This window comes from Macrotis lagotis, chromosome 7 (assembly GCF_037893015.1).
Source record: "Macrotis lagotis isolate mMagLag1 chromosome 7, bilby.v1.9.chrom.fasta, whole genome shotgun sequence".
NCBI classification, from domain to species: Eukaryota; Metazoa; Chordata; class Mammalia; order Peramelemorphia; family Peramelidae; genus Macrotis; species Macrotis lagotis.
Genome location: NC_133664.1, coordinates 108,985,981 through 109,010,039, shown reverse-complemented (window position 1 = coordinate 109,010,039; position 24,059 = coordinate 108,985,981). Strand labels below are relative to the sequence as shown.

The 24,059-nt window shown below is 37.5% G+C and overlaps 1 protein-coding gene and 1 non-coding gene across 9 annotated transcripts in view; one reads left to right on the top strand and one right to left on the bottom strand.

The window, feature by feature from the left end:
• HIPK2 (homeodomain interacting protein kinase 2) overlaps positions 1–24,059 on the bottom strand; it is a 240,281-nt gene that overhangs the window by 199,522 nt on the left and 16,700 nt on the right. Inside the window, exon 2 of one of the 8 annotated variants that reach the window (XM_074193565.1) lies at positions 18,868–19,032. The exons of the other annotated variants lie outside the window; for them this stretch is intronic. The gene's annotated coding sequence lies outside the window, so the exon portion shown is untranslated. The remainder of the gene's footprint in view (positions 1–18,867; positions 19,033–24,059) is intronic. 8 annotated transcript variants of the gene reach the window in all.
• Positions 2,970–3,077, top strand: LOC141494649 (U6 spliceosomal RNA). Its single transcript, XR_012470536.1, has one exon. It is a non-coding gene; the product is annotated as a U6 spliceosomal RNA (small nuclear RNA).

Below are 24,059 nucleotides of genomic sequence, written 5' to 3'. Positions count from 1 at the left end.
TTCTATTCTGTTTTATTATTCCTACCAGAATACAGAAGAACAAGAAGAAAACCAGATGATCTGGAAAGGTTAAGCTGGGCCAAGTAATTCACTAAAGGCCCTGGAAATTTCAATAACCTTTTTATCCCACAATTAATTCTAATTGTGAGAAGGAAAAAAAATTATAATGTTTTCTGCTTAAGACACTGTCCTCTGGTCCTGAATCAAGGAAATTTCAATCTATTGAACATGATTATATGTTCCTTTGTGGCTTTCCTAAAAATTTAGTAAGACAAAGTATTTGCCTTGGAAAGGTATCTCTACTGGAAAGAACAATTTCTTTGCCTCAGCAAAAAGCTGCATTCTTCAGGCAATTGGTACACCTGTCTGAGATGCCTCTCTCTTCTTATATAAAGCTGACATGCCTCACTTCCCTCAGACTCCAGCTTCCTTAGCTGAGGTCTTTCATGGCAGATGGAAGTATCTGTCCTCTTTCCCTCCCTCTTTCTCCCCAGTTCAAAAGTCATTATCCTCTTCACTTACCCAAAGACTCAAGGAGTAAAGAATTCTTTTTGGCACAGAAACTGTTTCATTATTCTATCAATAATGAAAAAGGATGTTAAAAATTATACGCTACATGGCTTTGTGGTACCTGGGTGGTGACCGCAAACAGATGCTTATACCACAAAAATGTTTCCATTCCAGATCAAATCATTTCAGACCAATCATACTGTCTTTAACAGCAGTCAAAAAATAAAGCAAAACAAAACCAAAAAGCCTTAGGACTTTAAGAGAAGAAAAGAAAAATGTAAAATACTCTCGTAAAATATTGCATATCTAATAAAAACCTTACTTGAGTCATGAGCAAGCAGTATAGCATTGCTTATGGCTTATACCCAAAGATTACAGGATTCATTCAGTGTAATCTTTCTACTTACCTAATAACAAAGTATATACATAGAATGAAACTCAAATATATGTTATGCTGTTGTTCCATTTAAAAAGCTTTACAAGCAGGGAAAGACAAAATTTCTTGATTATAAGGAATGTATCCTAATACATTCTTACACTACTAGTATCTTTCAGTTGTGGTTGCTTTTTTATTCGCTCTACCTTCTGTTATTTTCCTATCACCCACTCAGCTCCCCACACTCCCACAAAATGCACAGACTTTTAATATTACAGTTGCTAGTTTATATTTGTTTGGCACTGACTTAAGTTCCTTATCTATAAATAAGTTATCCTATCACTAGGTGAACCAACATGCTTTGGTTAGGGTTTTATGGTTCAAACAAGAAGATTTTAGTCACAAAATTTTATGTTCCATAAAGGCAGGAACTGTGTCATGTCTACATTTTTATCTCCATTAGCAACTAGCATATGGCCTCCATTCAGCAGATACTTAAATAAGTTTGCTAAATTTAAGAATTAAAAAATTAGTATACTTTCCCATTTGACATTTGATTTTCCCTACAAAAACGTATATGAACATAACAAAACACAACTAAAGGGCTAAGGACTGGATCAATGATTTCACTGACATTAACAGCTCTCTCTTCCAGGACAATTCAGCATCTACTCCATACCTTATAGTTTTAAGAGGGTTGCTTAGAATACTAAGAAGTAAAGGAAATTGTACAGGGTCTCACAGAGAGTGGGTACCAGAGACAGAACTTGGCTTCAAGTTCTGGTCTCCACCCATTAAACCATTCTACCTCTCTCTCTCTCTCTCTCTCTCTCTCTCTCTCTCTCTCTCTCTCTCTCTATATATATATATATATATATATATATATATATATATAAAATTTGGATTTTTCTCCTGAATTATCTTAGTTTCAGATGCTTCTCAGGGATTACTTAAAAGTTCTAAAACTTTGAGCCAGTTTGACATCAAAGGTTCTTCCTGATAACTTCTCATAGCTAGCTATCAGTTTTTCTTTAATAATATTCTAACTATCATGAGCTTTTTAACTCAAGAAACAGAACTCAGAAATCCTAATTTCTAACTTTATTCTCTTCTGTTTCAGAGGACCCAGGCACACACAATGTTTCTTTTCCAAGACACTCTCAAAATTGTTCTTTTTTGTCTTTCACTGAGCAAAAATGAAACCAAAAAGACCATTCACATATTATTTCTGTATATCAGTAATGTAAACTTTTTTAGCTGTCTTTTCGAGTCAGGATATTTCTTGGGTTTTTTTTTTAGAATATCTCATTTCTCTTCTCTACCTTAGAGACAATTCCATATTTTGCAAATACTAATTTCCTTAAGCTTTAGCTTGGGCACACCTGCCATTTGCAATCTGCCTCTGATACATAATTTAGAGATAAAATTTCAACTTACATTGCTTTCTTAAAGGGTAGTAACTCTTTCAGCACTGATTGATTATTTTAGAACAGAATAGTTTAAAAGGTTTTAAAATAGAGATGTAAAGTGTAAGGTTCTTGTTTTTCTTTTTCTTCTTCTTTTTTGTTTTTGTTTTTTGCAAGCAATGAGATTAAGTGACGTTCCCCAAGGTCACACAGGCAATTATTAAGTGTCTGAGGTTGGATTTGAACTCAGGTCATCTTGACTCCAAGGTCAGTACTCTATCCACTATGCCAACTAGCTGCCCCAAGGTTCTTGTTTTTATCACAATTGTCATGTATCCATTCCCTGTCATTCTGGTTGTATTTATGAATGTAAGGATATAGTTCAGTCATTTAGATCTCAGTATTAATAAGAATACTACTTATGTCTGGGTGGACTAGTTAGCTTTGTTTAATTTGAATATCCACAGACATCTACTATGTGCAAAAAAAATGAATTAAGTGCTATAGTGGTTTTAAACATGAATAAGATAGTTATAGGACACAGTATGAGGTGGTATGAGATGGTTAAAGGGCTACATGGTTATTGTACTATGAAATGGTTATTGTACTATTGTACTATTGTACTATGAAGAGCATTGAATGCCAGGGTAGTTTTATTTTATTTGATTGGCAATAGGGTGCTCACTTTGGTAGCACATATACTAAAACTGGAATGATGCAGAGAAGATTAGCATGGCCCTTGCTGCAAAGATGACATGCAAATTCATGAAGCATTGATTGGCAATAGGGACCAAAAAAAAAGCAACAGTGCAGAATACAGTGCAAATATCTATATTCTTGTTGAATCCTATTATCATGAATGCTCTCTTAATCACAGGGCTTAGGTCATATATTTGCCTGCTAAATCTTTGCCTCAAACTAAGTCTGTTTAAATATATAATAGTAATGGTCTATTTATTTATTGGTTTTTGCAAGACAATGGGATTAAGGTCTAAGTAATTATTAAGTGTCAAGAGTCCACATTTGAACTCAAGTCCTTCTGACTCCAGGATCTGTGCTCTATCCACTGCACCACCTAGCTGCCCCAATGGTCTATTTAAATATGTATTAGAAAAGGACTCATGGGGGAAAAGTAAAAGGGGAAAAACCTATGGAAAGGGGAACAATGATAATAAAAGAGAAAAAAGGTCTCAGAGAAGGTAGAAAGCTATTTAACTGCTTGACTCTACCCCTGAACTTCTGTTTCAGTTAGGTACCCCTAGTAATGGCTCATATTTACATAGTGCTTTGAAATTTAAATGTGTTTTTCTCACAACAACCCTGTGAAGTAGGTAGTAAAATATTAACATCCCCATTTCAGAGACCGGGAAACTGAGACTCAAAAAAATTAAATGACTTGATAAAGGTCATATGATGAATTAATGACCAAGTCAAACCCAATTGCAAGTCTTAAGACTTCACTCCTGTTTCTACTTCCTCTTACTTGGCCTTAGCTGTAAACTCAGATCTGTACACATACAAATTCCATTTCTCATCTTTCACAAGGAACATATAAAGCTTCTCCTAATCAGAAGATATGGTTGCTGAGGTATATAGATAAACTATGAAGATACTCAGTGCTAAGATCATTCTTGCTGAGAAGAAATGAGCATTTAAAAATCAACAGAAGGTTTTAAATAATCCCTGTGGATGCTTTGATGGCTTATATATGGTCACATTAATGTGGGGAGTGTGTGAAAAGACTGAGATGAGTTAAGAGTGAACAGATAGTAGTAAGGGACTGTTTAAAGTTTAGTCAGTCATCCTCTGTTTTCTACAACAATGGCAAGCCCTCTGCAGGGGTCAAATTGTGGCACAGAAGACCATGGGATCTGGGTGTCAGCAAACCCGATTCTGCCTTTCTACGAACTTGCTGCATCACTATGAGTAGATCATGTCCTCTGTCTGGGCCTCAGTTTCCTCATCTGTAAAATAATGATCTGTAAAATAATAAAATAAGATAATCTAGAAGGTCCTTTTTTGCTCTGCTTTTACTCCTCTGGGATTCAAAACATCAAGAACTGAATTTTATCTTATTCCCCTCTTAGACTCTCAGACTACTATCAAAGTCATCTATCTATGTGACATTCCCTAAATAAACAACACAGTTCTACTCCAGGGCCATGCTTTATTTGCCTTATCAGAAAAGGAAGTTCTCTTCTTTTGTCCCTTTAGAAAATTCCTGAAACATTCAGACAATGTTCAAAAGACAAAAAGAACCTAAGAACTTACCTAGCTGTGTGGCCTTGGGCAAGCCACTTAACCCCCAACTGCCTTGCCAAAAAAAAAAAACAACTTAAAAAAAAAGAACCTAAGAACAAATCAGAATGTTTCCTCATCATGTCTGCCCTAAGTCCTGCCAGTCAAGACTATTAAAAATCTGTAATTTATAATTGTAAATGACAGATACTGGTTTCTCCATGTAAAATCCCTCATTACCAGGAAATCGGTAATAGAAGAGAAAATAAAAAATGCAGTAGGGGAGGTAGGGAAGAAACCCTGAACTACTGCCCATTGTGGAGGTTGAGTATAGAAATACTACTTAAAGGAACCTAGTACCTCACCTAGTAGCTACTCAATAAATATTTAACCAACTGATGCTAGTCACCATGAATCTCAAGTTTCATCAGTTCCACTCTCTAAACAAAAACATGTGGAAGTACAACCTTAGAGGAAGAGTATCTCTAATACATGGGAGCAGGCTGTATATAAACAGATGTGAGGGATGCTAAGTAGGTTAACAGACAGGGCAACTCTGGAATATCACCAACCACTGGCCACAGGGACCCATTTCATTAGGCCATTTCTCAAACATATAAAATACCAAGATCATCTTTAGAACAGTATAGAGGTCAAAAGGGTCATCTCTAAAGAACACAATTTTTTTTTACACAATGATCATATTCTATACCATAAGTCCTTACTGTACCTCAAAAACACAAAAGTATTAACAAAAAAGTACACTAGTCTGTTTCATAACTATATCTTTTATGCCCTTTGTCCTAAGTGAAAAAAAATGCATGTCCTATCACTACTGCTCTACTCAAGTATCGATAAGTTATCAACAGCCCTCTGTAAGTCAAATCCAACAGTCTTTTCTCATTTCTCAATCTTCAGGGCACTTATCCAGCTTTCAGTAATGCAAGCCCTTGGGAGCCCTCTTGCTACTCTTTCCTTTGATCAATCACTGGGAATTTCCTCTAAGACACAAGTGTGGATTGCTTGCTCTTTTCTCTCCAGCTTCTTTTCCTCTAAGATCTCATATATTTACGTTGGTTCCACAGTGAAAAGAAAACTGACTCTCAAGGAAGAGGATCTAGGATTAAATTCCATCTCTACCACTTACCAGCTACACGACCCTGGGCAAACATTTCTTTCTTGAGCCTCAGTTCCCTTAACTATAAAATGAGGACCTAGGCCTTAGGTAGAAGGAATCCCTTCCAGTTCCTGTTCTATTACCTTCTAGATTCTTAGCGCAACTTCAAACTCACTAGCCACTTAACCATCCAAACCTAACAAGATATAAATATATTAAGGAGGGCAAACTTCCCTATTTCTGTGGAGGACACTGATGATGTTTGTCCTTCGGTCTTGAATAAGACCATGAAATCAGGGAGGTGATGCCATGACAGGCACATGAACTGGATTTTAGTGAGGGATTGCTATACTAAGTCACCAGCCTCACTTTCTCCTCCAGTCATTTGGGTCCAGTGGTCAGCTATGGATCAGGACAACTGGAAGTGATTAGATGCAAGTTAATCAGGGTTTAGTGACTTGCCCAAGGTCACACAACTAAGTAAGTGCTGGAGGCTGGATTCAAAATCTCCTTCTCCTGACTCCAAGACCAGTGTTTTATCTACTGGGTCACCACCTAGCTGCCCACCCTTCCTGTCACCCTAAATGCATGGGTTTGACCATAAAACTCCCATGCTCAATAAACTCCAATAGCTCCCTATTATCCCCTAAGATCACACACAAAACTCCTGTTTGGCATTTAAAAATCCTTTACAACTTGCCTCTAATTTATCTCTCCAACATTATAATATGTTATTCTCCTTCCCTCACATAGCTTTCCTATCCAGTCAAACTGACTTTCATTCTGTACCTGTCCCCTGCCTTTGCACAAGATGCCCCCCATATAATACACTTCTTCATTACCACGTGCTTTAAGGCTTAATGTGTCACATCCAATAGATAGCCTTTCCTCATTTCTTTGATGGTTAGTGCTTTCTTCCCCCTCAAATTATTATATTGATTGTTTTATATGTTATACCTCCCAATAAAATGTAAGTCTCTTAAGACAGGAGCTGAGTTTATTTTTTTACTTTGTATTTAACTCCCATGTTACACTTGCACTGATAGTTACTCTTGTAAGCTCTAGAAGGTGCTTGTTGAATGGAATTTGTAAATGTTTATTAAACTGATTTCCATTACAATTTAATTCAGTGTAATTCAACAAGTATTCATTAAAAACTTACTATGTTTAATAATGCATAGATAAAAAATAATGAAGCAGATACAATCCTTAACCTTAAAGAGTCTAGTAGGCACACAAATAACTACAATAAAAAGAATATGATGATATCAGAAGAGTACTTGGGGGAATTAGGACAAATTTCACGAAAGCACTGAGATCAGAGTTGGTGTGTTACACTAACAAGAGCAAAGGTTTGAAGCCTAAAGTATATAGGTGTTTCCAATCTCCATATTTACTATCTGTCTATGATCTTATACAAATTTCTTCAAAGTCTAGGTCTCAGGATCCTCATCTCTAAAACAAGAGGACTGAATCTGACAGTTTCTATGGTCCCATGATCCTTGATCAACCTTGAAGGATAGCTAGGATTTTGATAGAATAAATATTTTTCTGGACAAGAAAGAACAAAGATATGGGTATAAGTTCAAAATGTGTATAGCAAACATGAAATGATTCAATTACTCTAAAGAATGGGAATACTAAGTGATATTGGGAAAATGGGGTTAAAAACTCACTCAAGTTTTATTAAACACCTGCTGCTCCATGTCCTGTCAAGAAACTTGTATTCTAAATGGGAAACATCAAAAGCATGTTGGAGAGCAGAGACTCTGCATGTAGAGGAGACGGGAAGAGGCTGGTACCTGTGCATCCACCAATACATGGGCTTTCTCCAAGGTGAGAAGCATGGCCACCAGACCTGAGTATGTCAGTGAGCTGCCAGAATCTGTCTGTAATGCCAGCTCCCTAAGGCATGACATCACACAATATGCACATAAAGAGGAGAACCATGAATGTACACACAGGAGTGAGGAGAGGAGAGCTCTAGTAGTCAGGGATATCACAAGAAGCTTCATATATAAAGTGAGGTTTGTACAGAATCTTAGAAATGAGGAGAGGTCATGTTCTAGGTATCAGGGGAATGTGTGAGGACTAGGAAATAAGATCAGTTTGGGGGGGGTGGAGCCAAGATGGAGACTAGAATGGATCTTGTCTCAGGCGCTCTCTCATAAAACTTATAAGCTAAGGACTCTAACTAAATTTTTGAGAGACAGAACTCACAGAGGGAACCAGTGAGGCAGTTCTCCTACTCAAGGTAACCTAGAAAAGAGCAGAAAGGTTCTGCTCCCCGGGGTTGGAGGGGCGGCCTGCCAGAGGGGTGGCCTGCTAGAGCGAAAGAACTTCAGCCTCCCAGAGGCAGCCCCAGGGCACTGGGAGCCCAGCTCACAGCAGCGGGGGGAGTCTCCTGAGTTACACCCCGGGGAGCACTGGGCACAACTTGGGGGGAACAGCCGGGGGCCTCTACCAGAGCAAGCATGTGAAACCCAGCCCTCAGGGCACACAGAGACCAGCCTGGCCAGTGCAGCCAAGTTCCAGAAAACAGAAGTAGGTGGAGCCAGTAAGCAGGAGCCTCCAGGGCATGAGCCCATAGAACCTAGGGAGCAGAGTGAAGAGAGACTTCAGAGCTCTGCCCCTGGAACAGGACCCTGGGGCTCTGACCACATTCAGATCCTGATCACAGTCTAGGCCCCCCCCATAGAAGAGCAGGGCCACCCCCCACCTCAGCCCCATGGCAGAGGGGGGGTGCATATGGTCATTCACAGACCAGGAGGGAGGACAGAGCCTCACACAATGAGATCCTTGTGGGAGTGTCCCAAAAGCTCAGGAAGCACCCCAAAACCAGGCTCAGGCTGGGAAAATGAGCAAGCAGAGAAACAAGAGGAACACCATTGAGAAATATTTTGCATATGAGCCCAAGAAGGATCAAAATACTCAGTCTGAAGATGATGAAGCACAAGCTCCTGCATCTAAAAACTCCAAGAAAAACAGAAATTGGGCTCAGTCTAAGACAGAGCTCAAAAAGACTTTGAAAATAAAATGAGGGAGTTAGAAGAAAAACTGGGAAAAGAAATTAGAGAGATGCAGGAAAAACATGAAAATGAAGTCAGCAGCCTAGTCAAAGAAATCTAAAAAAATGCATGCTAAAAACCAGCTTAAGTAAAATGGATAAAACAGTTCAAAAAGTTATTGAGGAGAAGAATGCTTTAAAAAGCAAAATTGGCCAGATGGAAAAAGAGATAAGAAAACTCTGAGGAGAACAAATCCTTCAGACAAAGAATATAACTCAGGGAGATTGATGAATTTACCAGAAATCAGGACTCAATACTTCAAAACCAAAAAAATGAAAAATTAGAAGAAAATGTGAAATATCTCATTGAAAAAACAACTGATATGGAAAACAGACTTAGGAAAGATAATTTGAAAATTATTGGAATACCTGAAAGTCATGATCAGGAAAAGAGCCTTGACATCATTTTCAAAGAATTACTACAGGAAAATTGCCCTGATATTCTAGAAGTAGAGGGCAAAATAGAAATGGAGAGAATCCACCGATCCCCCCGAGAAAGAGATCCCAAAAAAACCAACCTCTAGGAATATTATAGCCAAGTTCCAGAACTCCCAAGTCAAAGAGAAAATATTACAAGCAGCCAGAAGGACACAGTTCAAATATCGTGGAGCTGCAGTCAGGATCACACAGGACTTAGCAGCAACTACACTGGAAGCTTGTAGGGCTTGGACTATAATATACTGGAAGGCAAAAGAGCTTAGAACGTTACTAAGAATGAACTACTCAGCAAGGCTGAACATCCTCTTCCAGGGAAAAAGATGGACTTTCAATGAACCAGGGGAATTTCAAATGTTCCTGTTGGAATGGCCAGAGCTGAACAGAAGGTTTGATCTTCAGATACAGGACTCAGGTGAAGCATAGAGACTGGAGGAGAAGGTGAAAATATGAGGGACTTAATGATGATGGACTGCATGTATTCCTACATGGAAAAATGACACTGATAATACTCATATGAACCTTCTCAGTTAATAGAGCAGGTAGAGGGAGCTTTTATAGTTGAAGCACAGGAGAAAGCTGAATTTGAAGATAAAATATGGTATAAAAATGGAGTCAATAGAAAAAAAGGGAAATGTAATGGGAGAAAGAAAAAGGAGAGGAGAATAGGCTAAGATATTTCATATAATAACATTTTTCTTTATTACAATGAGCTATTGCAATGATATGGAAGGGGGGAAGGCAAGGGGGAATGAGGGAATCTTCGCTCTCATCAGAGGTGGCTAGGAGAGGAAACAGCATATATCCTCAATGGGGTATAGACATTCTGGAGTAAGAAGGGGGGGGGACAGGGGGAAGGAGGGGATTTGATTCATGGAGGAGACGATGGATCATGGGGGGAGAGTGGTCAGATATAACACATTTTCTTTTTTACTTCTTGCAAGGGGCTGGGATTGGAAGGCCTGCCCAGGACCATAGGGCCAGGTGGATTCTGGGCCTAAGGGGTGGTAGGGGGCTCAGGGCCTCTTGGCCCCAGGACCAGGGATCTGTCTTCTGTGCCACTCAGCTACCCTACAGCAGAATCAGAATGAAAGGAGAGAGAAAATATAGTACATGGTAGTAGAGAAATAAGAAAGGAGGGAGTTGCGATCAGCAATGGCAACAGTGGAAAAATATGGAAGTAACTTTTGTGATGGATTTTTCATAAAGAATGTGATCCCCCCGCGACAGAGTTGTTGGTGTTGGAACAAAGACTCAAGCACATTTTTCATTATTATTATTATTATTTGGGGGGGGATGCAAGGCAAATAGGGCTGGGTGGCCCGCCTGGGGCCGAATAGCAGAGTGATCGTTGGGTGTCTGAGGCTGGATTTGGACCTGGGTGCTCCTGGCTCAAGGGCCAATGCTCTGTCTACCACCCAGCCACCCCTACTATTATTACTATTTTATTTTATTTTGGGTCTTTTTTTTTCTTTCTTTTTGGTTTTTGCAGGGCAGTGGGATTTGGGTGGCTTGCATGTCACATGACTGGGTGATTGTTGGGTGTACAGGGCCAGATGTGGGCTCGGGTGCTCATGGCTCTAGGGCTGGTGCTCCGTCCACTGCACCACCTGGCCAATACCTACAATTATCACTATTATTTTTTTTAATTTTAATTTTTTTTCTCTCCCCTTTACTTTATCACTCAAGCGAGTCTATATTTATGGGGGGAGAGGGTATTTCATTTACTCTTAAACAAGAATATTTTATTAATGTATAAAAAACATTATTTGTACAAAATGAGAATAAATATTAAATAAAAAAAGAAATAAGGGCGGTTTGACTGGAATAGAGAGTATAGGAGAAATAACATAAACTGGATTGGGGAGATTGAGGCAAGTTATGAAGGGTTTCAAAAAACTAAACAGATCCTAGATACAATAGGGAGCCCTTGGAATTTACTGAGTAGGACAGTGATATGGTCAGAACTGTGCTTAAGGAAAATCACTTTGGCAGCAATATGCAGGGTCGCCTATAATGGGGACATATTTGAGAAAAGCAGATGAATTAAAAGAACACTAAAATACTCAAGGAGAAAGTCTGTGACTGTGTGAGCAGAGAGAAGGAATAGGATGTGAGAGTTGTAAAAGTAAAAAGATTTGGCAAATGATTGGATTTATGTGGTGAAGGAGTGTGAAAAGTCAAAGAAAATGCCAAGGGCATGAACTGGAAGAATGTTGATACCTTTGCCGGAAACAGGAAAGTCTGGAAAAGGGTTTGAATAGAGCAAAATATGCTAGGATCACATTATAAAGACTTCAGTATAATTTAGCAATCAATGGGAAAATAAGAATGGTTTTTCAGCTAGAGAATGTTTGGAGATGTATTCTTATGGGGGGAAAAATTCCATTAAAGACTATTGAAAGCCTAAAAAGATATAAGGGAGTGCTATCCCCATGGGAAGCAGGCCCCATAGCACAGTAGGGAGTAGCTGGCTGGAATTTACAGTTTCCACCTAATCATTTCCTTTTCCTCTATCACAGCTTCTCAAGTTCAGTGCTTTTGGCACTACCTCCCCCCTTTTATTGCTCCTTTTGTCTAGAGAGGTTCTAATTCTCCACTCAAACATCTCAAACCTTAGTCTCCTCATTTCACAGCATCACTTCTTGTAGCAGCAAAAAAAAAAAAAAAACTGGAAACAAAGTGGACACCCATCATTTGGGGGCTGGATGAACAAAATGCCATATTCAGCTGTAATGAGATATTACTGGGTCATAAGAAATGATGAATATGAAGAAGTCAGAGATACAAGAAAAGGTTTCTATGAACTGATGCAGAATGAAGCAAGTGGAAAGGGAAAAACTACATGCACAATGAGAATACTGGAAAGAACAACACAATAAAAAGGAAAATAAACACTGTAAAATTATGAACAAGCTTGTCCCCAAAGAGAGATTAGAACAAGCATTGTTCTCCCTTCTTTTCAGGGACTTTGGATGTGGAAAATTGAACTTTATTGTCAGGTTCAATTGATATATTGGTCAACTTTACTGAACTGCTTTAAGGGATGATTCTCTGGCTAGGATAGAGAGAAAAATGTTTGGGAATGAGAATAATGTAAAAACAAAAGATTTCTTTTTAAAAATATCAACAATGTGTAGTAATTGGCAGCTCTCTAGAATAAACTGCTTTGACCAAAGTACCAGGCAAGAAAATTGCAGCTATCTAATTGAACCAGGCCTAAAGGAGCTATATCTATGGGACTAGACTGATAAGGGAGCTGCTTCTGAAGAGACCAGAAAGTACTCGCCAGACATGCAAACATTACACATTAATATTTGGGATGAAAAGGGAAAGATACAAAGAGGTTGCAGTTGGGGGATGGTCTGAAGAGAAAGACATTAAACTGCAATGCTTTAGAAAATAAATCCAATTTTCTGACATATCAAGGAGAAAAATTTCCCAGACCAGTTTCAGTTTATCCAGGGGGGAAAATATTTTAAGATATACAAGTAATCAATTATGACAATCGAGATTTTAATATTTTTATAAGATGAAGGGTTAACAGTAAAGAAAACATAGTTAAGATTATTTGTGTTTCATGGCTCAAATTCTTCAAGATTATCACTATGAAGCTTTGGAAGTCTCAGTAGGTTGGACAACATCCATTTAGAAAATTAAAATCACTTTATATGTTCAAAGGATCAAAGTCAGTAGAATGGACCATTAGAGATCTCTTAATAATCTAATCCATCACCTTCATTTTACAAAGGAGAAACTTGAGGACCAGAGGAGTCTTTCTCTTTAAAGTACACAAACATTCAGGTTATGAATATGCTAGCTGAGAAAGTCTTTAAGGCAGATTGCCCCATTCAGAGAGATAATATTCTGGGAAACAAGGTTGACTGCTTTACTATATCAAAGATTATACTGAATAGCTGCAGGGCTATTCAGGGGTATGTGGGTTACCACTCTAGTCTCTTGGGTTCTCTATTTTGCTTCAAAGGCAGATGTCAAACTACAGCAAGATATATCACAGGCATGTGGTAATATATAGGGAAAGGTCTCAAGGACCAAAATTTGCTGTGTCTAAATTAAGGATGAGGTTTTAGTTGCCTCGGAACCAAATCCTTTTAAGAGGCTCTCTTTGAAAACTGAGACAAAAGCTATCTAGGATCACAGAATCCTGGATTTAGAGTTGGAAATGACCTCAGAGGTCATCTAGTTTAACCTTTCATTTGATAAATGATAAGGAAACTAAGTAGTTTGCCTACAGTCACAAAGGTAGTAAATGTCAAAGACCTAATATGGACACAAGTCTTCTGCCTAGAGAGCGAGAATGCTTTACACACTGTATACTTCCTAGTATTGAATTCAAACTTTAAGACTAGAAGTAAGAGATTCTCATATCGATTTCTTGCTCTGGAATTTAGTCTTACTATGCTTTACTCTTGGACTTCATCATGGCCTCCAAAAACTCACCATCCTGCAAGGTCAAATCAACTCTAACACCCATGCCTTCTCAGACACTCTGACACTTATGCCTTTGCACTTTGGAGCTCCTCCTTCCTACTTACTGGAAAGGGTGGAAGATGAGTTCCTCCCAGATCTTCCAAAGCAGCTATCCTACATTCCTACTTGGGCCACATTCTTCCGGACTTCATCATACTCCTGTCTCAGGTACACTCCTCCCCCACCCCACATACTTTCAGCTTCTTCATATGTTGTCTTACCTGATTAGATTATGAGCTACATGTAGGTGGGGATTGGATGGCCCACCAAATCTCATATCCAACATTATCCACCATATCAACATATCCAAAATTAAACACATTATCTTCCCCCAGGAAAAACTTGCCCTTCCCCCTAACTATTATTCTTTATGCCACCAACAATCTCATAGTAACCTAGGCTTATAACTCTGGAATCATATTTGGCTCAGAATCACAGAATTTTAGAACTGCAATGGACCCTATTGGTCATCTCACATACTAAAAGAATCTCTAAATTAATATGTCCAGTCTTAGCCTCTACTTGAATACCATCAGTGAGGAGATCTACCAATGCCTAGATTGTCCATTTCATTTTTTCATAGCTCCAAATGTTAGAAATTTTCTGCCTAAAATTAAATCTAAATTTGTCTTTTTTCTAACTTCCATTCATTGTTCCTGGTTCTGCTTTCTGGGGCCAAACAGCACAAGCTTGTCTCCTCCTCCACAAGATGGCCCTTCAAATACTTGAATAACTCTATCATCCCTTTCTTCTCCAGATCAATTCAAACTATCTTGATGATATGATTAGTTCATCACTGCCTAGGTTGCTCTCCTCTGGATATCCTTCAGCTCATCTTAAAATTAAGTGATCAGAATTGAACATTATACTACAAAAGTGGTATAACCACAGAATATAGAATATAGAATATCAGAGTTCACTTTCTTGTTCCAGAAAGCTATGATTCTCTTATTGAAATCCAGTATCACCATTAGCTTCTTGAGCTGCCACATCATAATAATGGCTCATGTTGAACATATAGCTCACTAAAATCCCCAGATCTTTTTCAAATTGCTGTCTAATCTAACCATCTCCCTACTATATTTATGAAGATTTTTTAAAGCAAAAGTGTAAAATTTCATTTATACCCATTGCATTTCTTCTTCAATTAGTCCAGGACTAACTAGAGTGTCAAGATCTTTTTGAAAGTTATGTTATCTACAAATCTGATGACTATGTTATCTACACCTTTATCAGAATTAATGATGCCAAATGGATTACAATTACCACCAAATTATTATTGTTAGTGAACTAGGAAAAAATAATATTGAAATTAATATGGAAGCAAAAAAGGTCAAGTATCTCGAAGGAGAAAATGAAAAAAGTGGGAATAAAGGGGGCTTTAATAGTGCCAGATTCCAAACTATATTACAAAGCAGTAATACACAAATAATTTGGAAGATTTTTTAAAAATAAAGTCATCAATCCTAAAATATCTCTAATACCCTAGTATCTGATAAACACAAATAAATACCTAGCTATTGGGATGAGAACATATTATTTGACAAAAACTGCTAGAAAAATTGGACAGCAGTACAGAATAAATGATCTCATCTTACAACTTATACCAAGATATGCTCCAAATGAATATATGATTAAAATTTTTATTAAAAAAGGTCATATCTGAAACAAATTAGAAAAACATGGTAAAACTACTTACCAGATCTTTGAATAGAAGAAAAGATCACAATCAAACAAGGAATAAAAAGAATAATAGAAGATAAAACAGATATTTTTGATTTCATAAAATTAAAAAGTTTTACACAAATCCAATAAAGCTAAGATGAAAAGAAAATCTTTGCAGCAGGTTTCTTTGAAGAAAAGGTTCTATAAAATACAGTAGTGCTTTTGTGTTGGTAAAAACTCTAGACTAAAGAGATGCCCACCAATTAAGGAATGACTGAATGAATTATGGCATATGAATGCCAAGAAATGAGAAATTAGATAACTTTAACAAGATATGAAAAACCTTATATGAACTGATGCAGAGTGAAATAAACAGAACCAGGAGAACAATTTATATGATAATAACAACATTGTAAACACAAATAACTTTGAAAGCTGTAAGAATAAAATACAAAGATCATCCACTATTCTTATCCACAGGCTAACAGAGAGGTGACAGATTTAGGTATTAGAATGAGAAGTATATGTTTGAATGTAGCCAGTGAGTGATTTTGCTTTGCTTAACTATTAATAATCTGTTACAAGGAACTTGTTTTTTGTTTCTCTCTCTTTTTTCCTGGTAGGGCAAGGTTGGGAGGAAGAGAAAATAGATTTCTATTAATTAAAAGAAAACAATTTTTTAAAAATAGGGAGTTACTACAGATGTGTAATGTTTCACCCACTATCAGATGAAGTTACTATATTGTTAGTTTTGCTTAATTGCTAACTTTGTTATAAGATGCATCTAAAACAAAGTAGAGATTGTAATTATAATAATAATAGTAATAATGTATTTTGAATAAAGTAATAATAACATTTACATAGTGCTTTAATGTTTGCAAAGCATTTTATAAATATTAGCTCACTTTATTCTCACAGTCCTTAGAGGATTATTATTTTTCTCCATTTTACAGATTAGGAAACTGAGGCATGGGTTAAATGACTTTCTCAGAGTGATGCAGCTATTATGAGTCTAAAGCTGATGTGAACTCAGGTCTTTCTGACTCGAAGTCCAGTGTCCTGTCTACTGTGCCATCTAGCTGCCTAATCTGGAACTGTTTGAAATGTAAAAACAAAACACTAACATAAAACTCAAAAAACAAAAACACACACACACACACACACACACACACACACACACACACACACACAGACACAAAGCCTAGATCCTTGGAGCATTCTACTAGAGACCTCTATAGTGACATATATTGAACTATCAATGTCTATTCTTTGATTGGAGACATTTAGCCAGTTCTAAAAAAGGAAATAAAACTAGTCCATTATGACCTTTCTCTGATAAAACCAGGTTGGCTTTTTATAATAATTTCTTCTTTTCCTGGATGTTCATTATCATGCTAAAAATCTACTCTAGAATTTGCCCAGAATTAGCTGGGAACTCTTTACATTCGCTGAAAAAATTGGAGTCATTCACTGAGAACTCCTTTTATCCTCCTCATCTTCTATCACCCAGATACATTCTCTACCTGAGTCCTGTATCTCCTCTTTCACCTATCTCATATGTAGATATAACTCTTTTCCTTGCCAAGGCAAACCCTTCCATTCTACCCCATCTTTTCCAACATATTTCCCCCACTATCATACCCACACTCTCACTTATATTCAGTCTCTCCCTGTCTGCTTGCTGCTTCCCCAGTGCTTCCAAACTTGCCCTTATCTCCCCCCACCAGCTTCAAAAATCCCACATTTCATCTGGTTATCCCCACTAGCTATTACTCTATAGCTCTTCTCCCTATCTTGGCTATATTTCTTGAAATGTCCATCTACCATTGATGCCTACACTTCCTTTCCTTTTATTCTCTTCTTCTCTGTAGTCTGTACTCCAACCTTATAATTCAACTGCAACTGTTCCCATCAATGTTCTCAAAGATAAGAGGTAGCTAGATGGTGTGATGGATAGAACACTGAGTCTCCAAACAGAAAGACTTGAGTTCAAATTCAGTGTCAGGCAATTGCCAGCTGTGACCCTTGCCACATAACTACTGTCTGTCTGTCTTAGTTTCCTCAAATGTAAAAGAGAGATAATAACCTATCTCCCAGGGTTGTTATGAAGATCAAATGACATAAGATTTGTAAAGTGCCTCAGCACAGTAGCTGCATACAGCAGGGACTTAATCAATGTTTATTTCCTTTCTTCCTCTTAATTGCAAAATCTAATGGCTTTTTCCTCAATCTTCATCCTTCCCAGCCTCTCTGCAGTCTTTGACATGATCCATCATTCTCTTCTAGATATTTTCTTTTCTCTCAAAATAACCTTCTGTATTTTGGTTCTCATCTTATCTTTAAAAGTTCTCCTAGATATTGCAACACACACACACACACACACACACACACACACACACACACACATCCCAGAGCTCTGCCTCCTTTTCTTCTCCTTTCCTGTTTCATTTGGTGATTCCATCACTTTCTAAGGAATTACTTATCTATACTAATATATATATATACATACATATACATATATATATATATATATACATATATATATATACACATTACAAAATCTATACTAAAGATTTCCAATCTAGTTATCCAGTCTAAGCTTTCTACTACCTTTTGGACACTTCAAACTGGATGTCCCACTGACATTTTAAACTTGGTATATCTAAAACTAAACTCATTATTTTATCTCCCAAACCTTTGCTTTGTAATTTCCCTGTTACTGTCAAGCTTGCAATCTAAGTATCATCCTCTACTTCTCTTACTCCCTATATCCAATCTGTTGCCAAGTCCTAAATTTTACTTTATTAACATCTCTTTTATAAACTCCCTTCTCACCTCTGATATTGTCAGCAACCTTTATCACACCTGTATTATCTCAATAGCTTGCTGGTTAGTCTGCCTGCCTCAAGTTTCTACCTACTACAATCCATTCTCAGCTGTCAAAATGGTCTTTCTAAAGCCCAGGTCTGACCATGCTCTACTCCCCCTTCCTTCTTTTTCAGTTTTCTTACACCTTGTTCTTTTCTCTTCTCCCCATCATGGACTGCACTCCAGTGATCTGGCCTCCTTTCTTGTCCTCTTCCTGACTCTGGTTATCTCCCCTAACTGTCCTCCACTCCTGGTGTACTCACCCTCTTCATTTCTCCCTCTTGGCTTTAGGCTTCCTTCAAGTCCCAGTCAAAACCCAAACTTTCTTCAAGAAGTCCTTTCCAGCCCCTCTTACTGCTGGCACTGTCTCTGTGCTGACTCACTCTCACTCCTCCTTCAGATATTGCTTGTAAGTAGCTGCTTCCATGTTGCCTCCCCTCTCCCTATTAGACTGTGAGCTCCTCTTTGTGTGCCCAGAACTTAGCACCATAACCCAAGTGCTTAATAAATCAAAGTCACTAGTTCATAGTTTTCAGACTATGTTCTCTTCCCTTTTTTATGAAAATTGGATCATGATCTTTCAAATATCGCTGACAGTGGCTCCCAAAGACAAAGTTCAATTGAGCCAAGCAAGTTGAAGACAATGAAGTGCATTCTTACTCTCTCCTTACTTATCTTTCGAGTTTCAACTCACTTAATCATTTTTGTTCTGTCATTTCCAATGCAAAGGTCATTCTCCTTGGCAGACAGAAGCAAAATAAGACTGTGGTAGCTCTGCCTTCTCTCTGTTGTCATCATCCCATCCACACCAAGCGGCAGTCTTATCCCTTCTTTGATCTTCCTTTTTCCTCCAACATAGCTTTAAAAAAAAACACAAACCCTTTTTATTAACCTTCGTTTTCCTCACACACTCATCTGTTTACAGGACCACACCTGTTACCTGACCTTGTCTCCATCTTCTGTACATTTTTTTTCTAAGATTAGGTTTCCTTACCCTATCCCAAGTTAGAAGCACAGTAGTAACTCATGGTTCTGATCCTAATGTTTCACCTTGGAAACTTTTATGAGTCTGCATTTTTATAATTGGGTCAGTTAACCTCCCTTTAGGCTGCTATACTGCTTCTTGGCCTTCAGTAGTACACAATAAGAAAAATTTAAACTGAGCCCTTATGATCTTCACCCCTGATCTTCACCATGGACAATATACTGGTGACAGACTTAGTACTGACACCCATTTGGGTTTAACCCTATTGCAGCTCAGAACTCCTGAACTCAGAGGATCTACTAGCCTCAGCCTTGCCAGCAGCAGGGACTAAAGATATGTGCCACCATGCCTGGACTGGAAATAATTTTTAAAAATCTAGATTGATTGATGTGTATGCACATCATTGAAATTGTTTCTTATTGAGTCTTCAGAATTTCATTCTTGGGAATTTTCTAAGAATTTTCCCATCTTTCATATATTGTAAGATTTTAGTGCATGGGTATCCTACCTATTCTTCCTACAAAACTTCTTTCAATCTGCTTTTCCAAAATTTAAGATGCATGTTAGACTATACCTAATATGTCTTTCCTTCTCTATCACAAATTCTAGAAGGGAATAGATACTTACCCATAAGGTTTCCATCATTTCCAAAACCAGCAACCAATTCCTCCCTATTAGTAGGAATCAGATCAAGTAGAGCATTTCCCCTGATTGATTCCTTTTGAAAGATGAAGTTATTAAGGCAAGTCAAGAAGTTATTAGCTACTCTGCTTCTGGCAGAGAAAACCACAACAGATGCCTGGATAATTGAAGTCTCCCATTATTACCATATGATGCCCTTTGTGCCAGTCTTGTGATCTATTTTCCATGTATTCTTTTTTTTCAAATGGTCTATAGTATATTCTGATAACAAATCACTTCTATTTTTGCCTCCATTGATCTTTATCCTAATGTTCTCTGCCATGCTTCCTTCCTCTACTTCACATATTTCTTTATATGATTATGACTTCTTAACATAGAAATGCTACCTATATATGCCCATCCCCCTTACCTAAGCTGATATTTCTGAATGAAGTATACTTATCCACAGCTATATTCTAGTCATGGATTTCATCCTATCAAATCTTAATGACACTGACACTCATGAAGACAAATTTGCCTTCTTCTGTTAGAAGCTCTACTACTTCCTTAATGCCTAAAATCAGGGCAAATTGTATATAGATGTTTAAAGTCATGGTTTTATTATTTAATCCTTCTTTGTATTTTGTTTCCTGCAAACTTTTGAATGTTCCAATTGCTCTTCTTTTTCTTTAATTGTAGCTACTCTCTCTGGTGCCTAGCTTGGTGGATATACATGGGCAGTTTTCCCTCTTCTTTTATTACTTTTTTTTAAAGCCCTTTAAAAAAAAAGATATTGGGGGAAAATTCTTACCAACCTTTTTTGTTAGGTTATTGTATCACATTTTTTTAAAAGCCATGATTCAAATAATTCAAATCCCATTCTCTTGGCCATCAATAGGCAAACAATAAGCAAGACTTAAACTGAGTACCTATGGTCTTCACCTCTGAATACTGCACCAACCCCATTCCTTTTTGCATTCTTTTTTTTTTTTAATTTAAGGCAATGGGATTACGTGGCTTGCCCAAGGTCACACAAATTAGGGAATTAGTAAATGTCTGAAGTCTGATTTGAATTTGGGTACTTCTGACTCCAGGGCTGGTGCTCTATCCATTGAGCCACCTAGCTACCCCTTTTCTCATTCTTTTTGTTTGCGCCACCTAGCCACCCCTCCCTTTTCTCATTCTTTTTTTTTTAGTTTTTTTTTTTTTTTTTTTTTTTTTTGCGAGGCAAGTGGGGTTAAGTGGCTTGCCCAAGGCCACACAGCTAGGTAATTATTAAGTGTCTGAGACCGGATTTGAATCCAGGTACTCCTGACTCCAAGGTGGGTGCTTTATCCACTACGCCACCTAGCCACCCTACCCCTTTTCTCATTCTTAACAAAGTCAAAGTATATTTCCTCAATTCCCTAAAACCAACCTCCTTTCACCTCTGTGTACCTTACCAATAAGTTATCCTCCAGTTTCCACCTTTGCATTATCTTCTCATGACATCTTGCCTCTCTCTCTCTCTCTCTCTCTCTCTCTCTCTCTCTCTCTATATATATATATATATATATATATATTCTCATCACTATTGTAATAGCCTTCTGATTTTTCCAGCCTTCAGTCTAATCCCACTCCAAACCATCCTCCACCTTGCCCCTAAATAACTTTTCTAGTGAATACCCTGATCCTATTTTTCCTTTATTCAAAAACTTGCAGTGATTCTCCAATAAACTACAAACCTCTGATTCTGTAATCAAGACCTATAATCTGACTCTTCCCTATCCTCCCAGTGTTATTTTATGCTATTCCTTTCTATACATGCAATGTCTAGACAAATTGTACAGTCGTATATCTCTAGTTCACATTTCTGCCTTCTCCTGCCTTCATGACTTTGCTAACACTATGCCCCATAGCTGGGGTGGGGGGGGAGAATTTCCCCAGATATTCATCTATTAAAAGAATCTTTCCTTTTTCCATTCTTTCAAGATTCAGCTCAGATGCCATCTCTTTCAGGAAGACTTCTCTGATTTTCCTAGCCCACACCTCTCCAGCTGGAAGTTATTCTGAATCCTCAAATTTCTCATATTACTCTGCCTGTTAGTCTTTTGCCCTTATTTACCTTAGATCATACTTATTTGTCTACAGTTCAATCCTTTCTTTTAAACCCCTCCTGTCATCTCCTGGAGGGCAGGATTGTTGCCATTTCCCCTTTTTGTTTCATCAGTTCCTAGCCCAGCACAAATAGTAAGCACTTAAATGTTTGTTGAATGGCAGGAGGGCTGGAGTTCTATAAGATTGCACTCAATTTTATATCCCATTATCTTTTAGAAGGGGCCACAAGGAAGAACTCTTAGTGCTGCAGAGTTAAAACATCTCAGACACAGTTGTCTGAGTCAAAACCAAAACAAACTAGAAGAACAATGCTATGTGAAGGCATCCAGAATGACTTGTAAGGCAAAAAACAAAACAAAACTAGGACTCTTCAATTCGAATACAGAAATTTGTAGAAATCACTTCAACAGAATAAATAGTAAACACTATCAACATAGGAGAGGAAAAATTAATACTATTGGGGGACTCCATTATTTCCTATCAAAGAAGACTTCACTACCAACTTCTACTATTACAGAGTGGCCAATGTTAGAGGTTGAGGGGGAAGAAGGAAGAGGGCAATTAATATTTTTGTTATCCACATATGGAAATTAAGCATTCTGCTGAGAAAGCAAAGATCTGGACAAAAAAAAACTTTAAGAGAAAATAACCATACAGGGTACGTTTTTTGTTTTAGATATGAGCAAAATGTTGACATAAGCAATCCTGAGGGAGGAATGAATCAACTCATAGCAATATAACATTATACATTTTGGATGTTTTTAAGAACTTAAAACAAATTTTACCACTACTGTTGAATTAATCTTTATGATCTTAATGTTACCTTTTTATGAAGAAAGAAACTAAGATAAGAAGATAAAAATTATTTATCCTTTACTACATATCATATATTCATTGTTGCAGTTACAAAGAGCTTTGGTCTATGTATATCTAATCCATATCACTCTCATGTTCCCTGAACAAAGACTCCTTCCTCCTCTCCACTTGCTGAAACCCTGCTCATCAAGGAATAGCTCTGATACAGCTTCTTCCAAGAAGCCCATCCTCATCTCCCTAGCTGGTTTCTCTTTAAATGATTCTCTTTAAATGGTACTAAAGTATCTCATATGACTCAGTGATTTGCCCTAATTCCATTCTACCTTATTTCCTATTTATTGAAGCCATAATCAGAAGGGCAAGACAGTTGATCTGCAGGCCACAAAGGCATCAGCTCTAGCAAAAAACCCTCACTAGCACTCTCTTCCATTTTAAGGGTGTGTGTGTATATGTGTGTGTATGAAAAATATACATATATGTACATATATGTATACATATATACATACACATAGATATAGAGATAGTGATAGATATAAATATTTATATCTATATATTTGCAGTAGAGAGGAATGGGGGGAAACTCTAAACTTCTGGGCTAGTGTTAGCCAATAATAGTATGGTAGTTGAACAATATGTTTTAGAAGAGAGAATCAAAGCTAGATGAGATATGGTAGAGTAGTACAACTCCAGGGAATCTGTGTGGTTATCTCTGTGTGTTAGTGTTTGTGTTCCCTTGGAAATATGTCAACACAGCTATATTTGCATTCTTGTTGACAGTTACTAAGACCATTCCATATTCTTCGGGTTGCATCAGGGACTACAGATCTCTTGCCACTCTACTGTGTTTAGATTGAATTCTCCCTATTAAATTGTAAAGGTTCTGAGGACAGGAGTTGAGATGATTTTTTGTTGTATTCCTGGAATATTGTACAGTATCTAATACATAGTAGTAATTTAGTGCTTCTCAAAATTACTTTCATAAAAGTTTTGTCATTTTTTTCTAAACTTTTTTTTCCTCAAATATAAGCAATATGGAGAATTTTTTTAAAAAATACTTTATCTTAGAATTAGAAAACCCTTAGGAAAAAAAATCTGCTAATTCCACCTTTATCTTTTAGGGTAGAGGCTAGTTTTAATTTTGTCTCCAATCCACCTCTCAAATATCTTGTAGAAGCTTACTAAATGTTGGTTGGATAAATGAATGTATCTGTTTTGGTTTCCTCATACTCCAAGGGATTTAATGAATGACTGAAAAGCAGTTATTAAGTACTGACTATGTGCAAACAAAATGCCTAACAAGTGGGCATTCAGATGGAAAGCAGAGCCAGTCTCTGCCCCTCAATTGGTCCTGCTCTCAACTGGGAGGA